This window comes from Ambystoma mexicanum, chromosome 10, assembly GCF_040938575.1.
Source record: "Ambystoma mexicanum isolate Mex_15411 chromosome 10, UKY_AmexF1_1, whole genome shotgun sequence".
NCBI classification, from domain to species: domain Eukaryota; kingdom Metazoa; phylum Chordata; class Amphibia; order Caudata; family Ambystomatidae; genus Ambystoma; species Ambystoma mexicanum.
The window spans coordinates 894,364,231-894,389,944 of NC_090932.1; the positions used below are offsets into that span (position 1 = coordinate 894,364,231).

The window sequence follows — 25,714 nt, forward strand, 5'->3', positions numbered from 1 at the left end:
TCTTGGCTCAGGATGCCTTAAAAGAGGTGAAGGTGGTCCAAGATTCATGTTATACCCATTTCACTTTTATGACTGCTAACGGCAATGTGGTCCAGAGTAGGAGTTGTAATCACTACTCATCCCTGTACAAAGCATTCATTTCACCAGACATTCCCAACATAACGAGCAGGGAATTAGTAGCCTAAATATTTAGGCATAGAAAATGGTGGTGCTCCAACAGTGAGCCAGAAGAGAACCATCTGCTTCGGACTGCTAGTTATGTGGGGTGGGGGTTACCAGTTCCTGGTTAAATAGAGCTTGGTGCATGCGAAGCCCACAGCCTGCATTTCACAGACTACTGGCCGACATCAGTGCCACCAAAAGTACAGTTGGATATCGGATCTGTGAGAAAATAAATGGAAAAAGCCGAACATAAATGGCGATTTCTTTTCTGTACATGTGACTGCAATAATATGCAGGGGGTAGAAGACACCCCTAATGCTCCCTTTATATTTTGTATTACCCCAACTCGCATCCGCCCGACCCCCCAATATAAGTGTGTGGATATGTGCACTTCGAAATTCTGCATCTTTTGCCCTGAAGTTATACCCTGGAAATCTACTGTGGCTATTGGCTCAAAAAGAGGCATGAGCCAATGCGACAAAAATCAAATTTAAATCAGGATGAGGCCACCCAATTGAAGGATAGTTTTTCGAGGCTGGCCAGTTGATTTTTTTTTTTTTTTAACCACAGGATCGGACAAGGAAAAAGCAGGGATTTAGAATTGCTATAGACCCAATAATTGCCAATTAAATCCGATGTTAAGTGGGATCATTTGCTCTTACATTGATAATGTGTAGAATAGTATGTCGAATAATTTTCTTGCAACAGGAAAGCCAAAGTCAGATCCTCAAAAACCATGTTGCTGGTTTGAGAGGATGTGGCAGAGAGTGACGTGTGAAGTACTGTTGCCTCCTGCTGAAACAGCATAGCCAGCAAAGGAGGTAGATGGATTGGGCCATGAATCGCTAGCTGCTTCAGGTCAGAGTACCATGCTCTGATAGACCAGTATGGTGCCACCAAGATCATTGTGCACCCACCTGAACAACATAAGTCACCACTCTGCAAGATGGGGGCCATAGTCACCACTCTGCAAGATTGGGGCATGAATGAGAATACATAAACGCATTTCAGGCCCAGTAAAAAGAGTCTCCCAAGGAGCCTGTGCCACGGCACTCCCAGGATGAAAACTGCTGGCATTTGCCATTGATATTCATGGCAAAATGTTTTACTGGTCAACGACAGACATCCTGAAACATCGACACATCTTTCATTCGTAGTTGATTAAATTTTACTCATTGCGGAGGTCTATGAGGATGGGTCTACCAACCCAAGCTATTGCCCACTCCCAGGTCGCGATTGATCATGGGCTGCATCATTTGACTAGGAAGTGATGGCAGAGAATAATGGAATTCCTAATTAATTGTTTTGACAAACGGGATGCAGCGTTTCTCTCCCCGTAGTTTTATTTTGTGTTTGCTGGATGGGGAGTAGAGAAATGTGGTATTAGTATGTCCATTTAGACCACTTGCAATGCTAGTCTATGCAGCCTAGCGCAGAGCTACAGAGTACTGGGGATCCTCCACAGCAGGCAATTCTAGATTGATCGCTTACAACTACAGGGGTATTCCAACAGACACAAGAGAAGCCCAAGTGTTCCATCAGATGCCACATGGAGCACCTCAGTGTACTATGACGCCACCGTTGACAGCTACCCAACTAATTCTGTAGGAAATGGATCCGCAGAATTCATTAGCGGAGACAGTTTACAGGAATCAGTTTCCCGGATGGTTTGTTATTCAGCTCTTCGGCATCTGAAAATCCTGCTGCAATGCAGACCCTTTACTTAGTGGATGTCTTCTGTACAAAACACACATCAGACAAGACGACGCTGAAACTAGTTTCATGACTGCCACTATAACAATTTGGCCAGAATGTGCGAGTTCACAATAAATAAGCCATGCTTCATGTAAAAGTGCCTTATTCATCCATACACATACTACGGTTTATTTTTTTTTAAGCGAACGGTTTACAAACTAAACCTTTCCGCTAAACCAACCAAATGTAAAAAAAGAGAAATAGCAATCAAAAACAATTTACAATACGTTTTTAAAAAACTAGAAATGCTGTGCTAGATGGCACCTAAAATGAGAAGAACAGAAGGATAATTTACAGAACTCAGTCTTCCTTTGCATTCCTTCCATCGATTTCCGAAAAGGATTACCCTCACAAACTCAATGTGGCCAAAGATAAAGCACGTGACTTTGTGCAGCCTGATAGACCAGCCCAAACCGCCCTTGTGGTGCATTTTGCTGTGAGAGGAGAGAGCTACTACACCTGCACGAACGTTCTCTGGGAAACTGTATCCTTGGCACTGCGAGCCACGGAGGGCTCTTGCGGAGGCACGCTCGCTTCCTGGAGGAGGCGGAGCCAACCGGCGATCACGTGGGCAATCACGTGACTTTGTGCAGCCTGATAGACCAGCCCAAACCGCCCTTGTGGTGCATTTTGCTGTGAGAGGAGAGAGCTACTACACCTGCACGAACGTTCTCTGGGAAACTGTATCCTTGGCACTGCGAGCCACGGAGGGCTCTTGCTGAGGCACGCTCGCTTCCTGGAGGAGGCGGAGCCAACCGGCGATCACGTGGGCAATCACGTGACTTTGTGCAGCCTGATAGACCAGCCCAAACCACCCTTGTGGCGTTAAGCCCGTCCGCGGAGTAAAGGGCGTTGCAGTCTGTCTTTAGCTGTACTGTTTTGCTGCCGTTTGGCTCTGGGTGGCGCAGGAAGCCCGGCTGGGTCTCATTTATAAATTATTATCTACAGGGGTCAACTGTTGCTCTTAGCTGGACACTGGGGAGGAGAGACGTACTCTGGCTGCTCCTCAAGCCATCGGGCGTTCCCAAGGTGATGCTTTCATATGATTGTGATATTGATTTTAAAAGTACTTGATAAACATTATATGCTTTTTTAAATCGCTTATCTTTTGTTCCCAGCTACTGTTTTTATTGCTTTTACTCAGAGCCTTTTCGGAGGGATCATTTTTTATACCTAGAGGCTGCGAGCTGTGCTCCCCTCTGTAAGTAACTTAATACCTGTGTATCTACTTTCAACATGCCCGCACTTAGAAGTGGGTTTGAAACTGTTGAGAACCAAGCACCTACAATGGAGGTTCAACCCGGCTTAGGGAGGCTTAGCGACACATCTGTGCACACAAATCTCACTGGAAATATGCCTAATCCTATTTTAATTGTGGATAAGACTAAAGAAAAGTCTATTTTAAGTATTGAAGGGGGTCAAAGGAGCTCCTCTACTACCGACCTCGTAGTGTCCGATAACGTAGCCCCTGGTAATGGGGTTATGGAATCAGTAGATTCTGAATTTAATGGGGTCCATAGGGACAAACCAGAATTCAGACAGGAACTTACAGATGAAGAATGCCTCCAACAAAGTTTTATTGGTATTAAAAAGGTAGTCCGCTATCACGCTTCTACCCCCCTTCAGAGGAAGATTCTGAATACTAAATCACAAGCTGGACAAAGTTCAGAATCGTTACCCTGGAAGGGTATAAACCCATCCGGATTCATGCAATTTTCACATATTTCGCCAGCTACATTCATTTTCGGAAAGGAGAATAACGATAATGTGCAGTCTCCCATAAATTCTCCAAGGATAGAAACCCTTAAACTAAATGAGGGGGGGGCCATCCTAAAGGGACCTCTAGTCGGCCTAAGTATAATCCGAATCAACCTATTGGGGAAAGCGACTTAGATGACTCTTTCTTTACTATGGCAGATGCTACGGGTGTTTTGCTTAAAGAAATTGTGGATTTAGAGATTCCAGCAGGTAGATCTGTGCATAATGGAAAGGGGACAAGGAGCCTATCGGAGGGAGCACCTTCTTATTCTAATCCAGGTGATGAAAACAACTACATAACTGGGAATCAACTAGTGGGTACGCAACAATCTTTGGTTAAATTGCCCCTAGAAATGGTCAATTCGTCTATACATAACAAAACAGCCTCTACTCAAACAGATAAAGGGGAGGAAATTATAGTGCAAATGGAAGACAAAGCTACGGATTCCCAGCAATTTCTACGAGAAATCCAGGTAGTAGAGGAAAACAAACAAGAAACACCTGGTTTAAGTAGGAAGGAGAATGGAGATTATTTGTTACCACTCCTATCGAACCTACACATTAGTCTCAATCTGGCCTTGAAAACACTGGGGGAGTCTCAAGAGACCATGGCGGGCTCTATGATAGGGCAACAGGCGGCTTTCAATCAGCTGGTGTCTCGTCTGGCATTTTTGGAGGGAATAGTAGAGGGGAAGACCATGAAGGAGCACATCATTAAAGAACAGTCGATGTGACAAATTTAGAAAGGAACAGGACATAAGATTAACTACCATGGATGCAAAAATTACCACTCTGTTGGAAGTTATGCTTTCAGGAGACCGCCCCACTTCGTCTAAGAGAGAGCTAGGGGAACGCGATTCCCAGGGCCAAAAAGATAACGAGGACAATAATAATAATTACGGAAAGAAAATGGTTTCTCCCGATAGTCCTTCAACACTCATAGATGTCATAATGATGGCAACTGAAGGAGGCTCCGAAGATCAGGAGTTGGATAAGCATAGTACACAGATGCATACGAGAGTATCCCTCAATGACATAGAACTATTGAACATCAGCAATGAAGATACAAGATCCCCTCAATACACTACACCAATTAAAGGGCTAAAAAGCAAACACAAGACCAAATATAGAGATAATAAATCACCAACTCAAGAGATGGAATTGGAGGCAAAGAGTAATAAGGACAGAAAAGTGCCTGTGAATATTTCTGACTACAATATAAATGAGGTGCCCCAATCCCCAGTGGGTAAGCGTAATAAATCTAAAAAGCAAGGGAGGACACTTAAAAAAAGTAAAAACATGCCCAATACAAAAATTAAAGGTAGAAATGCCAACCTTAAAGGAATTAGAAACATCGTGTGTCCGGAAGAGACGGAAGTGAGGGGGGGTCCCAAGAATGCCCATAAGGAAGATAATTCAGTCCAGGGCAAGAAAAATAAAGACCCGGTGGCTTGTGGGGAAACTACTATAGATGCTAATAAGGAAAAGAATAACTTGCCGAAAAGCGGATTGGAACTTATTCAAACCAAACAAACAAAGATGACAGCTTTTGGCACAATAATTAGCACTAAACACGCCAGAACATCTTTAGGCACACAACAGGTCAAATTCCCCACGGTCTCCCAAGAAACTCAGCCGGCTGTAAATATTAATGCCAATCCCGTTGAGGGGTTGACCGAATTGTGTGGGGGGGCTAGTAGTTCTACCGCTAATATTATGGAAAGAAATCCTCAAAATATACAACCCCCTAAAACACAAGATCCGGAAGATGAAGCTATGAGCCCTTTTAGAGTAGATCATACAAAGAAACAATCCACTGTGATTCAGGCCCCTACTAAGCTCTGTACAGGGAAAATAGTGGGTTGGATTAACAATAATATAACAGACTCACATGTTAACTTGAACAGAACTCATCTTTTAAATCTGTTTAAAAAGATCCCTGTGTTACGAGCTATAACTACAGATGATATAGATGCCATATCTCTTCCCAACTGCAACAACCACAGAATGGTAAGTTGCTTTCATTCAGAAATGGTGGCAGATATGGTGCGTGCCCAAGAAAAAAATCTTAATTCTTTGGGCTATGATCTACTCTCATTAGCAGATAAGAAAGAGGCCAATAATTTTCTTGAATATCAGGAACCGAATAACAGTCAAATCAAACAAATTATTCAACTTGATAATAATAAATTTGAAAACTTGGGCCCAGGGGTGGCATTGATTTCAAGCCTCCTGAATAATAATCAGGATTGGTCATGGTTACAACCGGCACTCAAAACCCTGGAAACATTTAGACAAGACAAGATGTGTTCCTAACTATATAGAGATTGAGGTGATCTCTTGGAACTCTTGTGGGGGAATCAATCTCAACACGTTTTTGAATAAAAGGGAAAATTATGTACGCCCCCGTATCTATTTCTTACAGGAAACTATGATGCTTTCAGACATGCACGAAGGTTTCTACACTTTTTCTTCAGTAGCTACCAGGGGTCAGCTGGGCAGACCCAGCGGAGGCCTGGTTATTGCAATCGATCGCAATTTGGGGTTAGTAGGTGAGGTGATATTTAGGAGTAACTGGCTCCTGGCTCTTATGCTATCTAGGGAGAATAATCTAGAGCCGATTCTCCTTTTGAACCTCTACTGGAATCCGCTAAAAGTAGACATTGAGGAAGTGGAGGACTCTCTAGATATAATCTTGGGAAATTGGTTTGAGAAAGGGTTAGGAAATCGCATTATTTTGGGAGGAGATTTCAACTCAGCTTGTGCCGATGGTTCGGTGCTTAATGAAAGAGGGGTATTACCTAGACTTCTTAGTACGACGACAAAAAGAGGTATAAGGTGGGACAACTACTTAGATAACTGGGATTTGGGTCTTTTAGACTACGCCTTAGATTGGAATCTTCCTAAACATACTTGGAAAAGAGGAAGTAAGAGCTCTAGAATTGATTTCTTCTATGTATCTAATGGCTGGAAGCAAGCCTGTGGAAAACTATCACATATGGAGGTCGAATTAAGCGACCACGTTCCCTTATGTTTTTCTCTCTTGATCCCCGTCAGGAGTATTTTTGTCAATCCCATGTTGCAAGGTTTAGAGGTGGGAAACAATGGGAGAAGAGTTATTTGGAATAAGAAAATAATTAAGAAATTTAATACCATGGTGTTGGAAAATTTGTCACAGGTGCAGCTTCATAGTATCAGGGAGGATGACATTGAGTTGGGAGGTTCCTACTATAACATTATTTTGTCATGTGTTTATAAAATTAGTAGGGCCAGAGATCTGGAGGTGCCGACACTGAGGGTGCGGGTGGCTGATCCCAGAATTCAAACAGCCAAGCATACTAAATATAGGGAAATTAAAGCCTTGAAAAAAGGATCTATTCCTCTCGAGGAATTTAGGCTGAAAAAGAAAAAAATAATTCAGAGCTATAAAAACTTTATCAAGTCTCTTGGAATGGATCACTATCAAGAAACACATCAACTGATGATGTATAATCTATGTAAGGGCAGAGAGGTTAAATTTTGGTCTACCATCAACTCCATACTTACGCCCTCTAAAGACAAATTAGATTGCCCCATTCAAGCGGATGTGTGGACTCTCTTTTATAAAGCAAAGTTCGCTCTACCCGCTAATCTCGCTAGGGAACAGGATGTGAACTTGGGCCCTCCGGTTGTAAGTGAGTGTTTGTGGGATATAGAAGATATCAAATGGGCCATTAACAAGCTCAAACCTTCTAGAGCACCGGGCCCCGATGGTATTCCCCCCTTTGTTATAAAGGCGGCCCCAGAAATGTGGGCTAAGTTACTCAAACCCATATTTGATGATGTATTTACATATCACACTATCCCTAAAACCTGGTCGCAGAGCATTATAATTCCAATCTACAAAAAAGGGGATGTCCTAAATCCACAGAACTACAGGCCTATTGCACTGTTAGATGCAGCGAGCAAAGTCTTTGGCATTTTGCTCTTGAGGGACCTTAATAAGGTTATTAGAGGGAAGGCCTGCTATAGTAAATTCCAGGTGGGCTTCAGAGAGGGCTTGGGAACCGACCTAAATGGGATGATTTTGGCTCATTTAAGGGATACAGTCCACCAAACTAAAATGGGAGATGTATACATGGCTTCCCTGGACCTCTTTAATGCCTTTGATGGGGTCATTAGAGCTAGATTGTGGACAAAAATGTTAGCTATGAACGTCCCACGCAAGATTGTCCAAATCTTGGCCCTCTTACACAGGAATACCACCGTTAGGGTACGCTTATCTCAAGAAGGCTCCCTTTCCGAGGCAGTTGCTACTGAGGTTGGGGTCAAACAGGGCTGCTCCCTTGCACCCACGCTCTTTAACCTGTACGTCAGCGATGTGGAGGACCTGTGGCAGGGCCCTTCTATTACTCCGGTCAGGTTGGGTAGCTTGGCTATCGAGTGGATGGCCTTCGCAGATGACTTTATCCTCTTTGATCGTACCCCGAGGGGCCTTCGCAGAAAGATGGATATTTTTTATCAATATGCTCTGGCGAATAATCTCTCCCCCAACGCTTCGAAATCCCAAACGATTGTAATTTCTAGGAAAAGAGTTGCCAAACCTTGTATCTGGAAGATGGGAGATAACTTGGTGGATCAGGTTCAGGCCATAACCTATCTAGGTTATAATTTTTCCAACCAATCTAGCTTAAAGATGTGGAAACTGAATCTTGGGAATAAAACAGCTAAACTAAAGAATCAGATGAAGTTTCTGAGGGGAAAGGTCTGTAAATTTTCGCTTCTGCCTATTAGACGATTCTACCTTGCGAAATGTGAACCGGTTCTTTTATACGGTTTGGATATTTGTACAAAAGACTTGAGCTCTCATCTTAATGTGATCCAGGGGAAATTGTGGAAGGAAGCTATGGGCCTTTCTAGGGCTATCCCCAATTCCATTATTCAGCACGAGTTATGTCTCATATCTCTTAAAGCCAGATACTTGTGGAGGCAACTCTCCTCTTTTAGAAAAATATATGATCCTCCGATAAATACTTTATATGAGTTGTTGAATAGGGTTGTCAAAACAGGGACGGTCCCATCCATTAAGAGTTTCAGCGATAGAATGCTCTTGTTGTTGGAATCGCTGGGACTCTGCTTGGACGATCTGATTCAACGACCGGGACTAGTCAAAAAATCTTTATTTAGGTCAGACTGGGTAGACACAGTAAATGATATTGAATCCCATGTTACCTACAAAGAGTACGCTAAATTTTTTCATGCAAGGGAATCAATTCCTCTATATATTCAAAGATTTCCTTGCCAGAAGGCGAGAAATACATTTATGCGTTTCAGACTAAATCAGATGCCCACTCTAGAAAGAATCTACCATTGGAACCATAGAGAAAAAGGATCGAAGAATAATTTTAAAAATCTCGCATGTCGATTTTGTGGAGCGACCGACATGATAGAAACTCTCAGGCACCTTCTTCTGACATGCACCCATTTTGGGAATAAAAGATCTCTCTACCTGGCAGATAGATTTGAGGGGGACTGGGAAATGTCGAAGAATCTGTTCTGGAGTCGCTGCATGTGGGGTGCAAATATCTCCCTAATCCTCGCATTGAATTCACTCCTTCTTAATATTCAGGAGGAACTGGAAGTTAAAAATAATGAATTCAACGAGTAGAGACTAGATAGATCCAATGGTACATGAAATGATATATGAAATGTAATTTGTATATAAACATATGGAATATTGATTTTACGGCTGGGAATGATTTTAAAAGCTGATAAATGTGTTAAAAATGTTCTTTTCTTCGTAAAATGAAATATATTTTGCTATTTGTTTGGAATGTACTATGTTGTATAAGGTTTTATGTAAACTATTCATGCAACAATAAAAATAAAAATTAAAAAAAAGCAATCCTTCTGCCCTGCATTAGAATGATTTTAGGGTAACAAAAGACCTGTGCTTTGGATATATAACACATTTGTTGGATTATAGCCTTCCATCCCCAATAGGAGTTCTAGATATATCACATTAAGCCAATTTCTCCTTCAACCCAGTGGAAAGAATACCCTTCTAAGGAGAAATACTGTGGCGTCACCCTGCAACGTCTTCTCCAGCCAGGTGATCCGCAGTACACCACTTCCAGGATGAGTCTTTCCTCTCCTGACCACTGCCCCTAAGAAGTAAGTCCATCACCTAGGGTGAAGTAAGGGGTGTTCCATCACCCACTAACAAGACTCAGAGCAAAGGATACCCAGGGTGAAAGCCCAGCCTGATGTAGGAACACCAGAGTAAAGTCTGCCCTGTAACTGACAGAAAGAAAGTCTAGACATCCAGTGCCACAAGATAGAAGGTGGCAAGAGGCAGGGTCCAACAACAGCAAGGACCAAGAGGAGAGCTGGGGCATCTTTGCTAATTGGGAGCGCAGAAGGACCAGCTATTTAACTGAAGGGCGTGCGCCAGTTGGCCAAAACTGGCAGCTAGTTCCATCAGTGATTGCTGATGGCCTGTCTGTACAAGTCGTGAGCGCGGTGCTCCGACGAGCTCCGCGGTCTGTTTTTGATGACATTACTTATGTGGTGTGGGGAGATGGTGAGCATGGGTACGTGCTCTGTGTCATCGAGCACCAAAGTTCGGAAGGGCTCCAGGAAATTAAATTGAATCTTACAAGCCCACTGGCACCCATCACCCAGGCAAGCTCCCTTCAACTGATTAAGTGTAGAACCTTTACCCATAACATTCTCGCTCATACCACATTTTCACAGCATGCTCTTACACCATAGTTCCAAGCATACAAGACCATTGTGAGAGCCTTTTATACTTCATTTCCGGGCAAGAGCCGCCGACGCTCTGTCGTATGGTGCATGCATCCTGGGCCTGACCCTGTCCCAAATCCGCCATTTTGGGTACAGGTGCCAGGCTCTGGGATGCTTTTGGACTGAGAAGCTGCGAGGAGCGGGTCCATTGTTGGCACAGGCAGCAAGTGGTCTGGGTTTGCGGGAGCTTCCCTTTTGTGGAGAGCGGGGCTCCTGCTGGTGCCGGGTCAAGGGGCGTGAAAGGCCTCAGAGCTGGACAGTGGTCACGCCGGTGTGCTGCCGAGGTTTTAACAGAATATTCAAACAGTACGTCACTGTGAAAGATCCAAGGCTGGAGAATAGAGTCGAGAATAGGGAGACAGCGAGAGGAAGTTGAAATTTGATAAAGGAGGTAATTGAGGAGAGGGAGGACGACCAAAGTAATTAGCAGAATGGGAGGAGGTGCTGGATACTTGCTTGGGCGATGTGATCAAATCTTGGAGAGTAGAGTTAGCAGGCATGGCTGCAGAGGGAGATTTTGTGAAGTATGAGGATTTGGCAGAATCCAAGTGCAGAGGTTATAGCCACTAGAAGTTTTTGAAGGCTAGGAGTTATGCAATTTGCACCAGCGTCGTAGGTCACGGAGCAGGTTTGGACGGTGTTCCAGGGTGTTGGGTGGGAAGGTGCGAGCCCGATAGCATACTCAAGGGGGATAGGGACATGAGAGGTAAGGGTAAGAGAGACCTGCCTGAATTTCCTTAGTCATTGAAGAGGGGTGTAGAAGAGTTGAATAGTGGCATATTCAAAAGGGGAAGGGAGGAGCAGGGCAGTGTTGAGGGCCTTATTGATAAAGAACCCTACACCACCACTCTTCAACAGGACAGGGAGAGTGGGAGAAGGTAGCAGAGTCAGTTTGGAGAGCTGCTAGTGGAGCAAAGTAATGAGGGAATATCCTGGTTTCAGTAATGTGAGGAGCTATCCGCACCATTTATTCAAGGTAGCACGGAGTTGGAAACATACAGGTGCCCATGAATTGGTTCAATCTTAATGAGGTTACCGGGAGTGTCATCATGCTCAGGCAATTAAAAACCATCATGACGAAATTCTACATTACAACAGATTCAAAGAAGTAGCCTTTAATGCCATCTACGCTGATTTTACGGTTGCCTTGAATACCTTTTTCAACAAGAGTAGAGGATAAATAAAAATTCTGTTGGCCATTCCACTAGTGTTGGAAAGATGGCAAACAATGTGCACATCTTCGCCTCATTTAGCTTTATATAGTGGACCAATTAGCCACATGTGGCAGTTGTTTCCCCCTAGCTCAACTACAAATCCACCTGAATAACGAGAAGACTGAGATACTCCTCCTAGCCACACCTACCAACTAAGAAAAAACATGAGTAGCCAATACCTATCATTTAACATAGATGGAAATGACATCAAAGTGGACAAAGTGTTCGAAACCTTAGGCAGACTCTTCCCTGAACATTCATAAACAGGTTAGTGTGACAGCCTCTGCGACAGCGTATACATGCAAGCTCATTTATGCCTGCAAACACCTTTCCACACTCTAAAGAGCCAAAGCTCTAGTTTTATCAAAACTCGACTATTACAATGCACTTTACCTCGGTGCCAGCAAATACGCCACAAACTCCAGATTCTGCAGAACAATGCTCTCAGAACTGCCTTGGGTATCCCTAGAAGGAAACACATCTCTGGGATCAGAAGAGACAAGTGGCTCTCCATCAACGAGAGATTACAACTAAAAACAGCATCCCCAGCTTACAAATGCCTTAAGTAAGCCCCTCCCTACCTAGCGGAATCATTCACCAAGAACACCACCTCCCAACACACCAGATCCTCCAACTAAGTACCTAGGTATACATTTTTTTAAAAAATGCAGGGGCAGTAGCTTCCCCGTATTGGCAGCTCAACTGTGGAATTCTCTCCCCACCACCTTAAGAGCAGACCAGTCCTCCTATAAATTTAGGAAGGACATTAAACACTGGCTCATCTCTTAAAAAAAAAAAAAAAACACCCCACAGTAGACACCCTCTCTGAGGTGCCCACCACGGCCTCGCTTTACTTTATCACCCATGAAACTATCATTTTGATAATACAAATGCAGAAATTCCTTTGCTGTACATTACTGTATATTCTTCTGTGTTAACTTTATTTTTGTATATTGTATGTCATCTCGTTATTATGGTGTACCATTGTGTAACTAAGAAATTGCATATCCCTGTAAACTGCGCACAGTTAACCCTGGGTTCGTAGCTCATTATAATAATCAAACCTGCAATATTTATAGTGCCATTCCAAAAGGCAGAGGGCTAAAAGAAAACTGCATGTCTGAGTGAATATGAGACCAAATTATAGAACTTCTGAGACACTCAATGCATGATTTGTCATAGCAAGATATTCGAGAAGTGCCCTCTGCACGTTACACGGAGAAACATTTTTAACCTTCCAAAATGCCAATACTAAATACTCCATACGCCATGTACAGCGCAGTTAGCAGGAAAGAAATATAATAATGAAAAAATAAAAAAAGCCGATATTTGGATGACTGCCTCCATTGGCAAATCTTATAACTGGGACTGGATCAAACACTCCGATAGGTCACCGGCATGACAACCAGACCTACATGTTCATCATACTAGTCACTATAAAGTAATGATCAAGATTAGATGGCCCGCGCTACTCGAGTCTCCAGGGCTCTACACAGCTTATTTATTTGTGAAGCGCTAAGATAAGGGCCCATATGCATAGTAGCGCCAACACATAGGGTGACCAGACGTCCCGGTTTCGCCGGGACTGTCCCAGGATTGGGACCTCTGTCCCCCTGTCCTGAGAGGGAGTTTTAAAAACCGTGTCCCGGTTTTGGGCAAGGGGAGAGTGATGGTCCCCTGTTCTTTTATCACAAACAATTATCAACTGTATAAACAGAACAGAATTAGATGTGAAGAATGTTATCATCTTAGGATGGGTTCTAACCCCCAACGTTCTAGGTACAACCCTTAGGCATGAACTGCTTGCACCACAGGCTGAGAGGAAAGTAAATAGCAAGATATGTAATGTCAAAACAGAGCAAAAGCACCTTTGTTCTTTGTTATTAATATTTACATTGTTTTTATAGTGTTCTAGTTGAGCTGCTCAACATTTTCACACCAAATACCAACAGTTAAGTTCACTGTACAAATAAAAAATGTAAATACATAATCAGTCTGCTGTTTGTTATTTACGTACTTTTATCAACACTCAAAGCTGCACAATTTGTATGCATATACAGCGAGGAAAAAATAAATAAAGAAATCCGGTTAGAGGGGAGGTGGGGCCTTCTAGGTTATTGGCTATCCAGATGTTCAAGAAAAATAAAAACGGGTCACCTTACCAACACAGGACAGGCAACAGATAGGAGACCACAAACAGGGTCAGGCTGGGTCAGTGCCTAAAACAAAAAGGTTAAAGGAAAACCAAATAAGTATTCTGCTAGTCATAGGTAACCAATGTAGGGCCCTCCTTGCTGCTGATACAAGGAGGATCTGCGCAGGCAGACAACGCGTACTGCGTTATTCTGAATAACTTGAAATTGTAATTTCACCTTTGCCAATGCCCTGGAGGAGACGTGGGCAATAGTCCAAGTGTGCCCCAATAATCGCCCTGACAACTGTGGTACACTTTACAGGGTTAAGAAAGGTCTTAGTTGTGCAAGGAATGTAAGGTAATATGAAGTGCTTGAGGCCAGGCTATTGACGTGCGCCTTCATATTCAATTCCTGGTCTAGTATTATACCCACTGTTCTGAGTTTAGGCAGTTTGGCAATGGCACTGCCAGAGATCTGAAACAGTGGATACTCATTGCTAAGCTTACGAGCCGGGGGTGCTGTGCCAACTATCATAAACTCGGTCTCATCTTTGTTAAGTGGTAGACCATTGTCAACCATCCAGGATTCAATTAGATTGTAAATGGCATTGTGATGGGGTCTGCTGCGATTCCCCGATAATAAACTCCTTCTGCATCTAGTGTCTCAAAGAAGGGCAGCATGTTGGCGAGCCATTAGCCCCGCAGGACTTCACAGATAACTAGGAATTCAGCTGCAATGGCATCCTCAAAAGACTTGCTTTGCAGTCGGAGAGAAAGGATTTGATCCTTGATCCCATCAGCCACGTCAGTAGAGAAGGAGGCCGAGTTGCGTAGTCTGGTCAAGACTATTGGTCCACGAAATCAAATTTGGTGGACCAGGTGCTGTGCTCCCGTTTGGAGAAAGAAAATGCAAAAAGTTTGCCTTAATGTCTATTAACCTGGATGCAGTGCTGCAAGCGCTCCCAAATCAGAATGTTTCGGACCAAGTATGTTATAAGTGTCAAGGAAGTCCTGAATCTGAGTATAGGCAACCATATCTAGGATTTTTAACAGGAAAAGTGTGTTGCTGATAGGATGATAGTTCTCTGGCAGACCAGAGACCAGGACCCAAGGAAAGATTCTTCAATAGGGGGCAGGTGGAGATCCAGGCTTGCTTCATGGAAGGAACAAGGTTTTCCTGAAAAGAGCTGTCAAATTGCATAATTCGTGGCATCAGCTGAAGGGCATAAGATTTAACAAGCAGAGCAGGTCAAATATCTCCCTTGCAATTGGTAGCCCTTATGGGGTCAGACTGTATATCACAACCTGGCAGGGCCATAGTGACAGGGTGATTAAAGGAGTCAGAGTCAACAAGAGGCTTATGTTGTTTTACATCATACTGTTCCGGCAGAATCACACTTATCTAGAGTCAACTAGGGCATACTGGCCGACTCCGGTTTAGTTTCTGTGCATTATAGAAGAGCCATAGTCAGATACTTTTCTATGATCGCTGCCTTTCAACCCATTAGCGATCGCTAGGTAACAGTGCGACATGATGTCGCCCTACACTATAACTGACTGATCTGCATTGCCAGGAGGAAGCAGAAGACATATTTAGATCAATGGTCCTGTGTTTAGGCCTTTCCTGTGCACTTTTGCGTCAACGAGCGAGCCATGTACTGCTTTATTTGGACAACTGGCTAGTTACCACATGGTTGTAGAATGTTCTTGGGATAGATCAGCGTTTCTTCCACACAAACGGATAATAGCGTTTAGAACGCAACCCGTTGCTCTTGCATTTGTATTGTCCCAGTACAATGACTGGGCTTAAATCGTGTCAACCTAGTCTGGGTTATTTGTGCATGGTTGCTGAACAACCTAAAAGCAGCAGCACTACCATCGACGCCTATTAGAAAAAAAAACGAGCGCTGCAACATTGTGTTCAAAATAGCATGTGATCTGGCGAAAATAAAATACGCACATTACTAGCACAGAGCTCAAATACTATTCCAAACGCAAAGCCACGTAATACGATCCCCTCATGGGACTAAAGGTTTACCTCCTCACAGCTTCAAAATTTGTCGGAAAACCACCTGCACTACCCACTTACTATCCAAAGAAATACTGAAGTGATTTCACAGCAAAGGGCAAGCTTTACGAATTTAGTACACATTATTTTGAAAGGTAACTAAAGAGTTATACAATTATCGCACACACCGCCCAAAAGAATTCAAAATTAAAACTGCACAGGGAGAAAAGTTGTTGTTTGAAACAATGAGCAAGCTGGGAGAACAAGGAAAAAAAAAACGCACTTGCTGCGTGTTGACAGGTGAAAGATGGGACAAAAAGGTGCCAAGACAAGGTTCGACATCAAAGCAGACGTTGTACAGGTTGAAGCAAAATTATTAACAGGGTGGCTAAATGTCTACAACAGGTTAATAGGCCGTCTCCACCGCCCCTTGGAGGGAGTGTAGGGTTCTTACTGCGGTTTTGCTTGTGGAGCCCCGTCGGAAACCATGCCATCATGTGGAATGGTGAAATGTGAAACCCAACTTTGAGGATGCATGCTACTAGGCCATAGACCTCGGTTGTGCAAAGTCTTGCCATTCTTCCTACTTCGAAGTGTGGGCTATACTGGGAACATGACCTGCTCCAGAAAACTGGAGACCCCCCACTCTCAACCCCCCAAAGGCTGGTAAACCAAGCTATTTATCAATGGAAGCAGGGCAACCACTCAATTATCCAAAACCTGTACCTTTCAAGTTAACTGAACGTACCCGAGCATATGCTCGCCTCAAAACATCCAAGCTCAGATTCCCCCTCCCAATCCACCACTTACGATCTCCCCACCCCTGGATTTTTAATTAACTGGCTGGGAAGAGCCTTGAAAATATCAAGTCAACATGGTCTGTTGGCAAAGTTATTGTTCCTCTCCTGAAAGTTACAGGACCTGGTTTAATCTAGTATGTGGAGGATCGGACCGTCTTCTGATCAGCATCAGGTCTTGGAAAGTGCTGCAGAAAGAACACTAGTTACTGCTCCGGAGGAAGGTTGGTTTAGGGTTCAGGAAAGGAAATGATGCCTCAAAAGTTCACCCATGCCCACCACCTAATTTTCTCAGAATGGGCCTAGTTAGATTGGATGAAATCTTAACAATGCTAGATGGCCTGGACCAACTGACTGTATTTTGCTGTAAACAGCAATTGAGGATCATCTGCAAGAGGAGTGGACACTCAGGGGGGCCTTTAATTTGCCTGCTGTGCAGGTGGAAACGATTGAGAATAGGTGAGCCATGCTCTGCTTTAGCCAAGTCTAGGTCACACTAGCACAACCTCGTACATGAAAACAGTGCATAGGAAAACTGTCAGCATTTTGAAAAGAAACAGCAGAGGTTCCCAGGCATACAGGAATTGGTTCTTAAGAAACACTGCTGGAACTCTGCAGTATTGGAGAATGTGTCCATATTCTAAGACAGCGGATCATAAATATTCTCCATTGAATTCACAAAGTGAGCATCCGTACGATCCAATGGGTCTACATAGCCACAATTCATATGTAGCGGCTGAGGGGTAGAAGAGGAGCCACCCTTGGATGGTTGACATTTTACTAAAGCACCTAAAAAAAAAAAAAGAACCACACACATCAGGAGCTGACAACTTCTAGGAAGCATGGCACAGAAAGCCAATACAGATTTGCTTTGTGGGTACCACCAATATGCCTCCATTTCCCAGTAGGGCCCAACCTACCATTTTATGAAGCTCTGCGTGAAATATACAACCACAGAGCAAATCCTCTTGAATAATTTGCAGCAACCATTTGTCAGTTGGACCTGGCACCACCTTTACAAGCAGTACCAGAGATTCCACATCCTTCCAACGTATATAAAACAAAGGAGATTGAAGCCTTTAGTCAGATGGTAATGTCAACTGCGTGACTAGCTCCAGCAAACTACACCAGTTTGATTTGGAGGTCTCCTCCCGAAAAAAAGGGGAGGTCTTGCCAGAGCCAGTCTCAATGTGATAGGGCAGCCCAAGCCAAGATGGTCTTGATTTGCAGCTCCAGATACAGGATTTATTGTAAAATGTGTTCCACAAGTTGTAGCCTCGAGTCCAATAATATTTAGAAGGTCCACAGTAGCCAAGTGTCCCAGTAAGACATCTGTGGTGCCAACTTCGCTTTGCATGCTGGGACTTGTGGGCCCCTATGGGAAAAAGTCCAGAACCCATGGTGAAAAAACAGAATGACGGAGTGTTGCACATTGCATGAGCTACATTGGAAGCTCTTGAGGTCCTCCAGATTAATGTGTGCTGCCAGTCCGTTGTGTTCTTATAATTGTAACTCCCCACATTCTGCTGTGGGAGGAGGGCGGGAAGGTGCCCGAGAACAAAAGTGATCCCCATGCCACAGTTAAGCAGGCAGGACTAGGTTTGTAGTTCACCACAATACTCAAGATGGACTCTGCAATGCTTCCTAGAAAAGGGTGCTTCCCCCTCCTTGCCTGTGAACTAATATAACCAGCTTACAGTATTAAGTAGCTTTCAGTGTTCCACATAGGCCATGATGGACCTAGTTTTAAGATCAAGACAATTGTACTGCAAGAGTCACCATCTCTCCAGATCATGGCTACCAGAGTCAATGAATATTTAGTCAATTATGCAGTAGATGTTAATACAGTGGATAGCAAGTAAGTGAATGTTGATTTTTCTCACAAACAAGCGTTTAAGTCCTCCTTATGGGTGACATACATTTTGTTACTACACTTTTGTGCTGTGCCTTACCACCATAGAGCTTCAAAACAATCCTTGTCTGAAGCATATTTTGCCCCCCAGTAGGCAATTAGATGCTGGTCTGCTGTGAAGAATAGCATGAGTAAGGGTGAAGTAAGACAGTGGGAGGAGTTAAATGACACATGTAGGGAGTTCAGTATGGCCAACTCCCTGCATTAGTATCCATCTTCTAAAACAGAAACAAGACAAGACCATGTGCTGAGCGAATATGTGCACTAGATTCCAAGGCTGTTTTGGAGCATTATAAAAAGGTAGAGATCCAGAAGTGTTCAGTGGGTTAGGCGCCCGAGTGTGTGTTGTGTTACAGCAATCCTGGCAAATATTTAGGCTTCTATAGAAGTATGGTACCAACATTTCTGAATAGCAATTCTGGGACTTAATGGGGGTCCTGGGAGTTCCTCTGCCAGACAGTCCTGGTTACGAGAGACTTGCCCAGAGTCTTTAGCTCACTATCTTTCGCAGAGAAGAAATATCCCAAACATATCAGTCTTTGTCCTGCCCTGGGGCAGTCCAGCACCGAAATGGTAGGCAATTCTACTTGGAACAAGAGTACCAGCAGCACCCCAGACATGTGTTTCGGTCTGGTTGAACCTCATCAGTAGGGTGTAGCTGTGCCTCTAAGAATAGTGAGCAATGTCTGGCAGAGGGACTCCCAGGAACCCCTCATTAATTTGCATAATAATTCTGGGACACCAAAGACAATTCAGATTTCCCAATCCAGAGTGGCGAGGGTTACTGGAAACAAAAAAAGGCAGGGAGAGGCAGCAACAGACCGAGTCCAGTAAATATGATGTCTGACCCTACGATGTAAAATTAACGTGGTTTGCGTTTAGGGCTTTGCAGATTATGTGGCGAGCAAGGTGTGCTGAAGGTCAAACATCTTATGATGGAATGTCCCTCTTTGACTTCAAAGACATACAGTGCTGCTATTGGATTCCAAGTGGATGAACCTAGTCAGACAACCTTTGTGAGTAATTTGGTCTACGTTGACGACTACCTTGTGGTTTCCTTTTTTTTTTTTTATTAGCTTATATCTATCTTTATCTAGGATTCTGTGAATTTAAGTGGGTTTTATGTAAGATGATAACAGGATTGAGTCATTGGTTTTGTACTAGGAGTTAATAGGGAATAGACAAGACTGCCTGGTACAGCGGGGGTTAGACTCGTCACACTTTAGTTCCTGTTGTGATGTCATGCTTATTATCTGTGTGGTCCAGAACTGTGGTGAGGGAAGTGCTCCACTGTAGATGACAGTACGAAACCCTTGGGAGAGAGCCTTTGAGTAACTTATTTCGTGACTGGTCAACACACCGATACTGCACCAATGACTAAGTACTGCTGAATGGACAAGGAAGCTGCTGGAGCTTTCTGTGAGGGGGGGAGGGGGGGGGGGGACGGGGAGGGTTGGACGGGGCGGGTTAAAATAACAATAAAACATTTTCTGGGGAGTAGTAACAAGTCCCTTACAGTAGTCCCATTTAGGATTTTCTCTGGTGCTTACCTTAACTACTGGTTAGGGGAGAACCCAATTAGTTAAAGACAGCAAAACTGTCCTTTGCGTGTCAAGGAATAACGAAAGTGGTCACTAAAGAGGGTCAAATACGTGTGTTGAGAAGCCCCCAGGAAAGGAATGGATATTAATAAGATTTGAGGAGACGCTGAGACATGGAACTAATTGGAAGTCTGTAGAGAGTTAAGGGGTGTGTGTACACTGTGCAATTCTTTAGCCAACATATACACAACTCTGGCCGGAAGTAGCCCGCGTTCACTGTATACCTTGACAGGGTTACTCTGCTCAATCCAACAGTCGCGCACCTCAGGCATCAACTTTTGAGAGTGATCCAGCTTTCCACCATGCCCTCGTCAAGAGAGACCTGCCCTGGTCAAGAGAAGGAATAAAAATAATGTTACGAGTTGTGTATAACACTGGACTTCGTTTGTTTAACATGTTGTCAAAGTAGAAATGTCATGGGAAAGAATTAAACTACTGATCTCTGAAAAACAGGCGCCAGGTTAACTTTAGTCAAGGTATGGCAGCTGCCTGGCACCCTTGGCCCCATGGGGTTGGGTGGGGTTCTGACTTTATAGGATAGGCCTGAGTGACTTGCCAGCCTTACAGAGAGCTGATCACTGGAGTCCAGCTGAAGTAAGCAGCCATAGGAATAGGCAGAGTTAGAGTAGCCAGAGACGGAAGGTAGGCCTGAAGGGCCCAAACATCTTGGTTTCTATTCTGTAAGGGAGCTTCCTTTTTCCAGTCCAATTCCTGTAGACCAGGTACTCTGGCTGTGATGTTGGTAGACAAATCGCACTGGTTACAAAAGGAATTTGACTCCTTGCAGCAGGCTTGCCTTGGACCAAACCTGTGTCATTTTGTTTTGAAAAAGGGAGAGGCACACTGTTTGATTTATCCAAGAGACAGATTAATATTCCAATTTTTATCAGGAGGGCAGTCCACTCTATAGTCCTTTGACATGAAGGTGAATTCAGAAGATCTAGCAGAGCTCTGACCCCCCCCCCCTTCCCCAAGTCCCTTCCCCATCAACCAGCGTCAGGCAACAAGGAGTGTGGCTGCTGCTGGACTAAGGATTCTACTGGCTGCACTGGAACCAGGCTCCTGTTCACGTGGGGTCAAGGCTCACGTGTAGGCGACAGTCAAGGTCCCTGAAATGGCAATGCAAAACACAAAGACTCGCCTTGTCCCTGGATAGATCCTTCCAGGAACACACGCCAAGAAAGAGCTGTGGGCCCAGATTACTACATTGAACTGCTTCTGAGCTAAACCAGCATGGGCAGACGCATGCCTGTACCAAGCTGCTTCGTACCACATACAGGTGCCGCATTGAGTGTTGGACCCAGTTGACCAACTCGCCAACCCGATGCTGAACCCCCACCTCAAAAAATTCCCAGAAGGTTGGATTGATACTGTGAAGAGGCCCTGGTCCTTCTTTGAGACAATCGGGACATCAATGCCTGCTCCCTTTTCTTACAAGAAATTCTTGAACATTGTGCTAAGTGCCTGAACACCCCTGCTCATCTACACAGAGTGCCATTCTACAATAGTCAGCATTTCTGGGTTTCCTTTAACTGGGTGGGTTTTTGCTAGTTAAGTAGAATACATTTTATGTTTTGATTAAAAGTCTGGTTTTGAAGAACTATGACCTTTTTTATTTAGAGCCATTGTTGGGGTTAGGTCACACCCCTCCTGAAGAACAAGCCTGTCCTACCGGAAAAGTTAGACGAGTAATGGTCACGTAGCTAAGATTGGGTTCATTGCTCGTTTGGTTGCAGTGTGGGGCCCAAATAGGCGGTTTAGCCTCTATTCCTGCAGAGCAGTCATTTCATCACAAGAGGCATCTTCATTTGCATGAATAACTAGGTGCATATGAGTAAGGATTACCAAAATATTTTAGTCCATTTGTGTGCACTCTCCATTGGCTACTATACGTTACATAAGGATTATATGACTTTAATTCTCCACTTATTGTTTTGTTTGCAAATTATGTCGCACTACTCCTACCTGAAAGTGGTTCTGGTTTGTCAAAAGTGTGGTGAAGCTCAAGAGTAACAAGTCTAATATCTTGATCCAAGTCTCAAAGCACCATTGTTGCTAGAATAAGCTCCCCCTCCAGTACGGAAGTTAAGCTTATGTAGTTCAAATCTTTCTTTTGGAAATATAATTCACAAAGTACAAATTACAATAAAATGAAATTCATTAAATACCGTAAAATCCTACAATATATGGGAATAAACTAAAATCATTCATTAGAATATAAAATTTGCTTGCGTAACATAGGGGCTTGCTTGGGTTTTTAAATGCAATTTCTCCCTCGTCATCACACAATACGATTTTCTGACAGACTTGCCAGCTCTTCCCTACACTATTGTGATTTGTACACAACTTATTGGAAGTTTGGACTCCAGAGTTAATAGTCACAGCAGTCACAAAGGTCTTTTTACTGGTTAAAACTTGTGTTGCCCTCCATTAGATGAAAATGGCCCATATTTACACTAACCACTTAATTCTAGCAAGTCCCGTTCCTGCTCACTCGTTTTCTACATTCTGTTCGAGCTTGTCACCCACCATGCAGTCCTAAACCTAAGTTGTGAGACTCCCCCCTCCTAAGTTGTGAAATCGCCCCCCCCTCCCCTTTCTGTCCGCTCACTAGACAGAAAGTGGGGTCCTTTGTCCAAGCTGGGGGCATGGGAGATTTCAAAGTCTTTGTAGCCTTTAAAACAAAATTCAAATAGTCAACCGACTCTGCACTGCCTTTGACAGGTTTAAGCAAAGATGTTAAATAGCATTGGAACCCAATACTCAATACAAGTACTTTATTTTTTTATTTCGTTTTTAACCTTGTTGGTTTTTACAAAAAGAAAGTTTCTGCGTTGGTGAGGTATTTTACTGTTTAAGCTACATTAAGACACCACTTTTGATCAAGTCGGTTCGTAGGGTATGTAAGATTCTGTAATTTGTGGGGGCCCAGGCAGGAAGACGGCAGTGGACTCACTGAGGTCTGTCGCGTTGGCTTATTTTTTTAGGGCCACTGTCAGGAGTTTGGCTGCCGTCCTGGACCATCTGGCGGAGTCACCTGCTATCAGCCGAAACCAGCATGTTTCTTCTTCCATTATTGACGGCTGTGCGATAAGTGGTGTCATGTAAGCTTGTCTTTCGTGTGTTAAAGCTGGGCACGTCATGAGAAGGTGGCGTAGTGTTTCAACTTGTTCCAAAACTCCACACAACCGGCAGTTTGATACAGGCAAAAGTGCTCTAGTGGCCAGAATTTCCCTAGTGTGAAGCAAGTTTAGACAAGTACGCATAAAAAGGTTTTTCTTCGTTCTTTCTCTGGGAATTTTTTCACAGTACTTTATGGGCACCTTTAACTGATTGTGAGATGGAGGGAGGTGCTTTAGGGATTTGTAGAACTGGATTTTGTCGTTTGTGTTGATCCAGTCTTGTTGTTCCAGTTTGGTCTTACTCGAGCTGGGTTTGTGATAAGGGTTTCTTCGTTACAAGCCACTTCTAGTTTGATTTGGAGTTTTTTGACCCAGTCAGTTAGGGGTTTGCAGGACCCTTTGTTGATTTCCAGGGCTACGACCTGAAAAATAGGAAGTGAATTTGGCAACAGAATTTTTCTGTAAAGTTGTGTAGCACTTGGGTCACCACAGAGGCGAAGGTTGGTAGGCCAAGGTCACACCGTATGGAGCTGATTTGGGCAAACCCAACACCGATTTCAATAAGAATCCTTCCAACTGGATCCAGAGCTCAGCCGGCAGGTTTAAGTTTGCCGCCATCCCGTAGGTTATTTCTGGGACTACTTTCGATTTATAGAACTGGAGGGCTGGAATCCATAAAAAACTTCCCGAATCTTTTGTCCACTGCCCGTGTTTGAGCAGTTAGATTCTCATTTTTACCCAAAGAGAGTTTTCTTTCAATGTGTTATCAAGCATAACTCCCAGGTATTTATTTGTATTTGTTTACCACTTCGATTTTCAACTTTTCAAGAAACCAAGAAATGTTGGATTGGCGTTTGTTCAGTATTTTAGAAAATACCAGAATTTTGATTTTTGTTTTATTGATTTGTAGGTTGTTACTTTCCATGTATGCAGGTTGGTTAATTGTCTTATAGACCCATTGCCGTCTGGTCCATGAGAATCAGGTCGTCAGCATACCACAGTCTTGACACTTTGCTGGCTCTAACTTTGGGCGGGAAGGATCACACTTTTTTCAGATTCCTAAAAATCTCTAGGGCAGGAGCCAAAAGGACAGTCCTGTTTTACTCCTCGCTCTGTGTGGATCTGCTCTGAAAGGATCCCTTGCCGACTTAGGCACACCCGCAGAGATGTTGATGCATGGAGAGCCATTATCGGCTGGGCCAGGGCAGTTCCAGGATGTTAATTTTGACCATAGTTTGTTTCGGTCCACCGTATCAACCGCTTGTGAAAGGTCCACCATCGCCATGAAGACCTTGGGCGCGCCTCTCTTCACTTCGATGATGTTAAGGATTAAGAGGTTTATCATTGTACCTGCGCCCTTTAGGAAGCCAGTTTGGAAGATGTCCGCTGCCGGCGAGCTCATGGCCCATTCTTTAAAGTGGATCAGCAGATGGGATGCGAAGATCTTACCGATAATGTCAAGTAACACTATAGGTCTATAGTTTGCCGGGCAGCTTCTGTCCCCTTTTTTGAAAAATCGGGACCAGGACTGCTTCTGTCTAATTTTTCGGAATTTGTTTCTGCTTATGGCAATATTTGAATAGTTCACCGATTGCGTAAGCCCACTCGTTCGGGTGCTTTTTGAGATCCAGATTAGTCAGCCCGTCGGGTCCCAGGGCCCTTGAAGTTGAAAATTACTCTAGAGATGTCCTTTACGCTAGTCAAGTTGATCCACGGTTCAACGGTCAAAGGGAACGTCTGTGGGGCTGAAGTTGGGGGTCGCCGGTAGAGCTCCGTAAAAAGTGATATCCAATTTTGTTCTGGTACGGAATTTGAGAGCAGAGGAGCATTTTGACCATTTATGGTCTTGAGAAGCGTCCAGAAATCTCTAGTGTTCCTCGATGCCCAGGTGTTTAGCATGGCTTCAGCATCGTTCTGGTACATTGTCTGCCGCTGTTGCCTTAGGCATGCTTTGTAGAGCCTTTCGCCCGTGTGGTATGCGGTCCAAGATTCTCTAGTTCCCGTTTTTATTGCCGATTTTTTTCGCTTTCTCACCTCTTGTCGCTTTTCAACCACTGTATGATTAAACGTGTGGGTGTGATTTGGCTGGTTTTGTGTCTTGTCAGTAAAACTCACTTTGTGTGTAGCTGGTAAGGACATGTATTCGGGTCTTACTTCTGTCGAGCCTCTACTTGTTAAACCATGTTTCTTCCTTAGGTTGGCCTGGAAGGATCCATTTTCGGATGATAACCAAAGTCTGTTTTGTTGCTTGTTAGACTCAATGTTGTGTAAATAATGAAGTATTTTCTGCGACACTCCACCCCACGACATCTGGAGAAGGTTGTGGTCACTTTTGGTGGTTTTTAGCACTGTGAAGTTAAGTGCGGGATCAAGCCTTTCGTAATGTATATGTAATCCAAGGTGGCAAATGAACCCGACCTTTCCCAGGTTGGGATTTGGCATCCACGGTCTTGAAGTGATGCCAC

At 43.8% G+C, this 25,714-nt stretch overlaps 2 protein-coding genes across 12 annotated transcripts in view; one reads left to right on the forward strand and one right to left on the reverse strand.

Moving 5' to 3' along the window:
• MCF2L2 (MCF.2 cell line derived transforming sequence-like 2) overlaps positions 1–25,714 on the forward strand; it is a 3,251,461-nt gene that overhangs the window by 1,559,672 nt on the left and 1,666,075 nt on the right. The window lies entirely within an intron of this gene.
• The window catches only part of B3GNT5 (UDP-GlcNAc:betaGal beta-1,3-N-acetylglucosaminyltransferase 5), a 108,278-nt gene that overhangs the window by 75,775 nt on the left and 6,789 nt on the right, over positions 1–25,714 (reverse strand). Inside the window, exon 2 of one of the 3 annotated variants that reach the window (XM_069618649.1) lies at positions 20,352–20,454. The exons of 1 other annotated variant lie outside the window; for it this stretch is intronic. The gene's annotated coding sequence lies outside the window, so the exon portion shown is untranslated. The remainder of the gene's footprint in view (positions 1–20,351; positions 20,455–25,714) is intronic. One more of the 3 variants, XM_069618648.1, reaches the window with a different exon arrangement.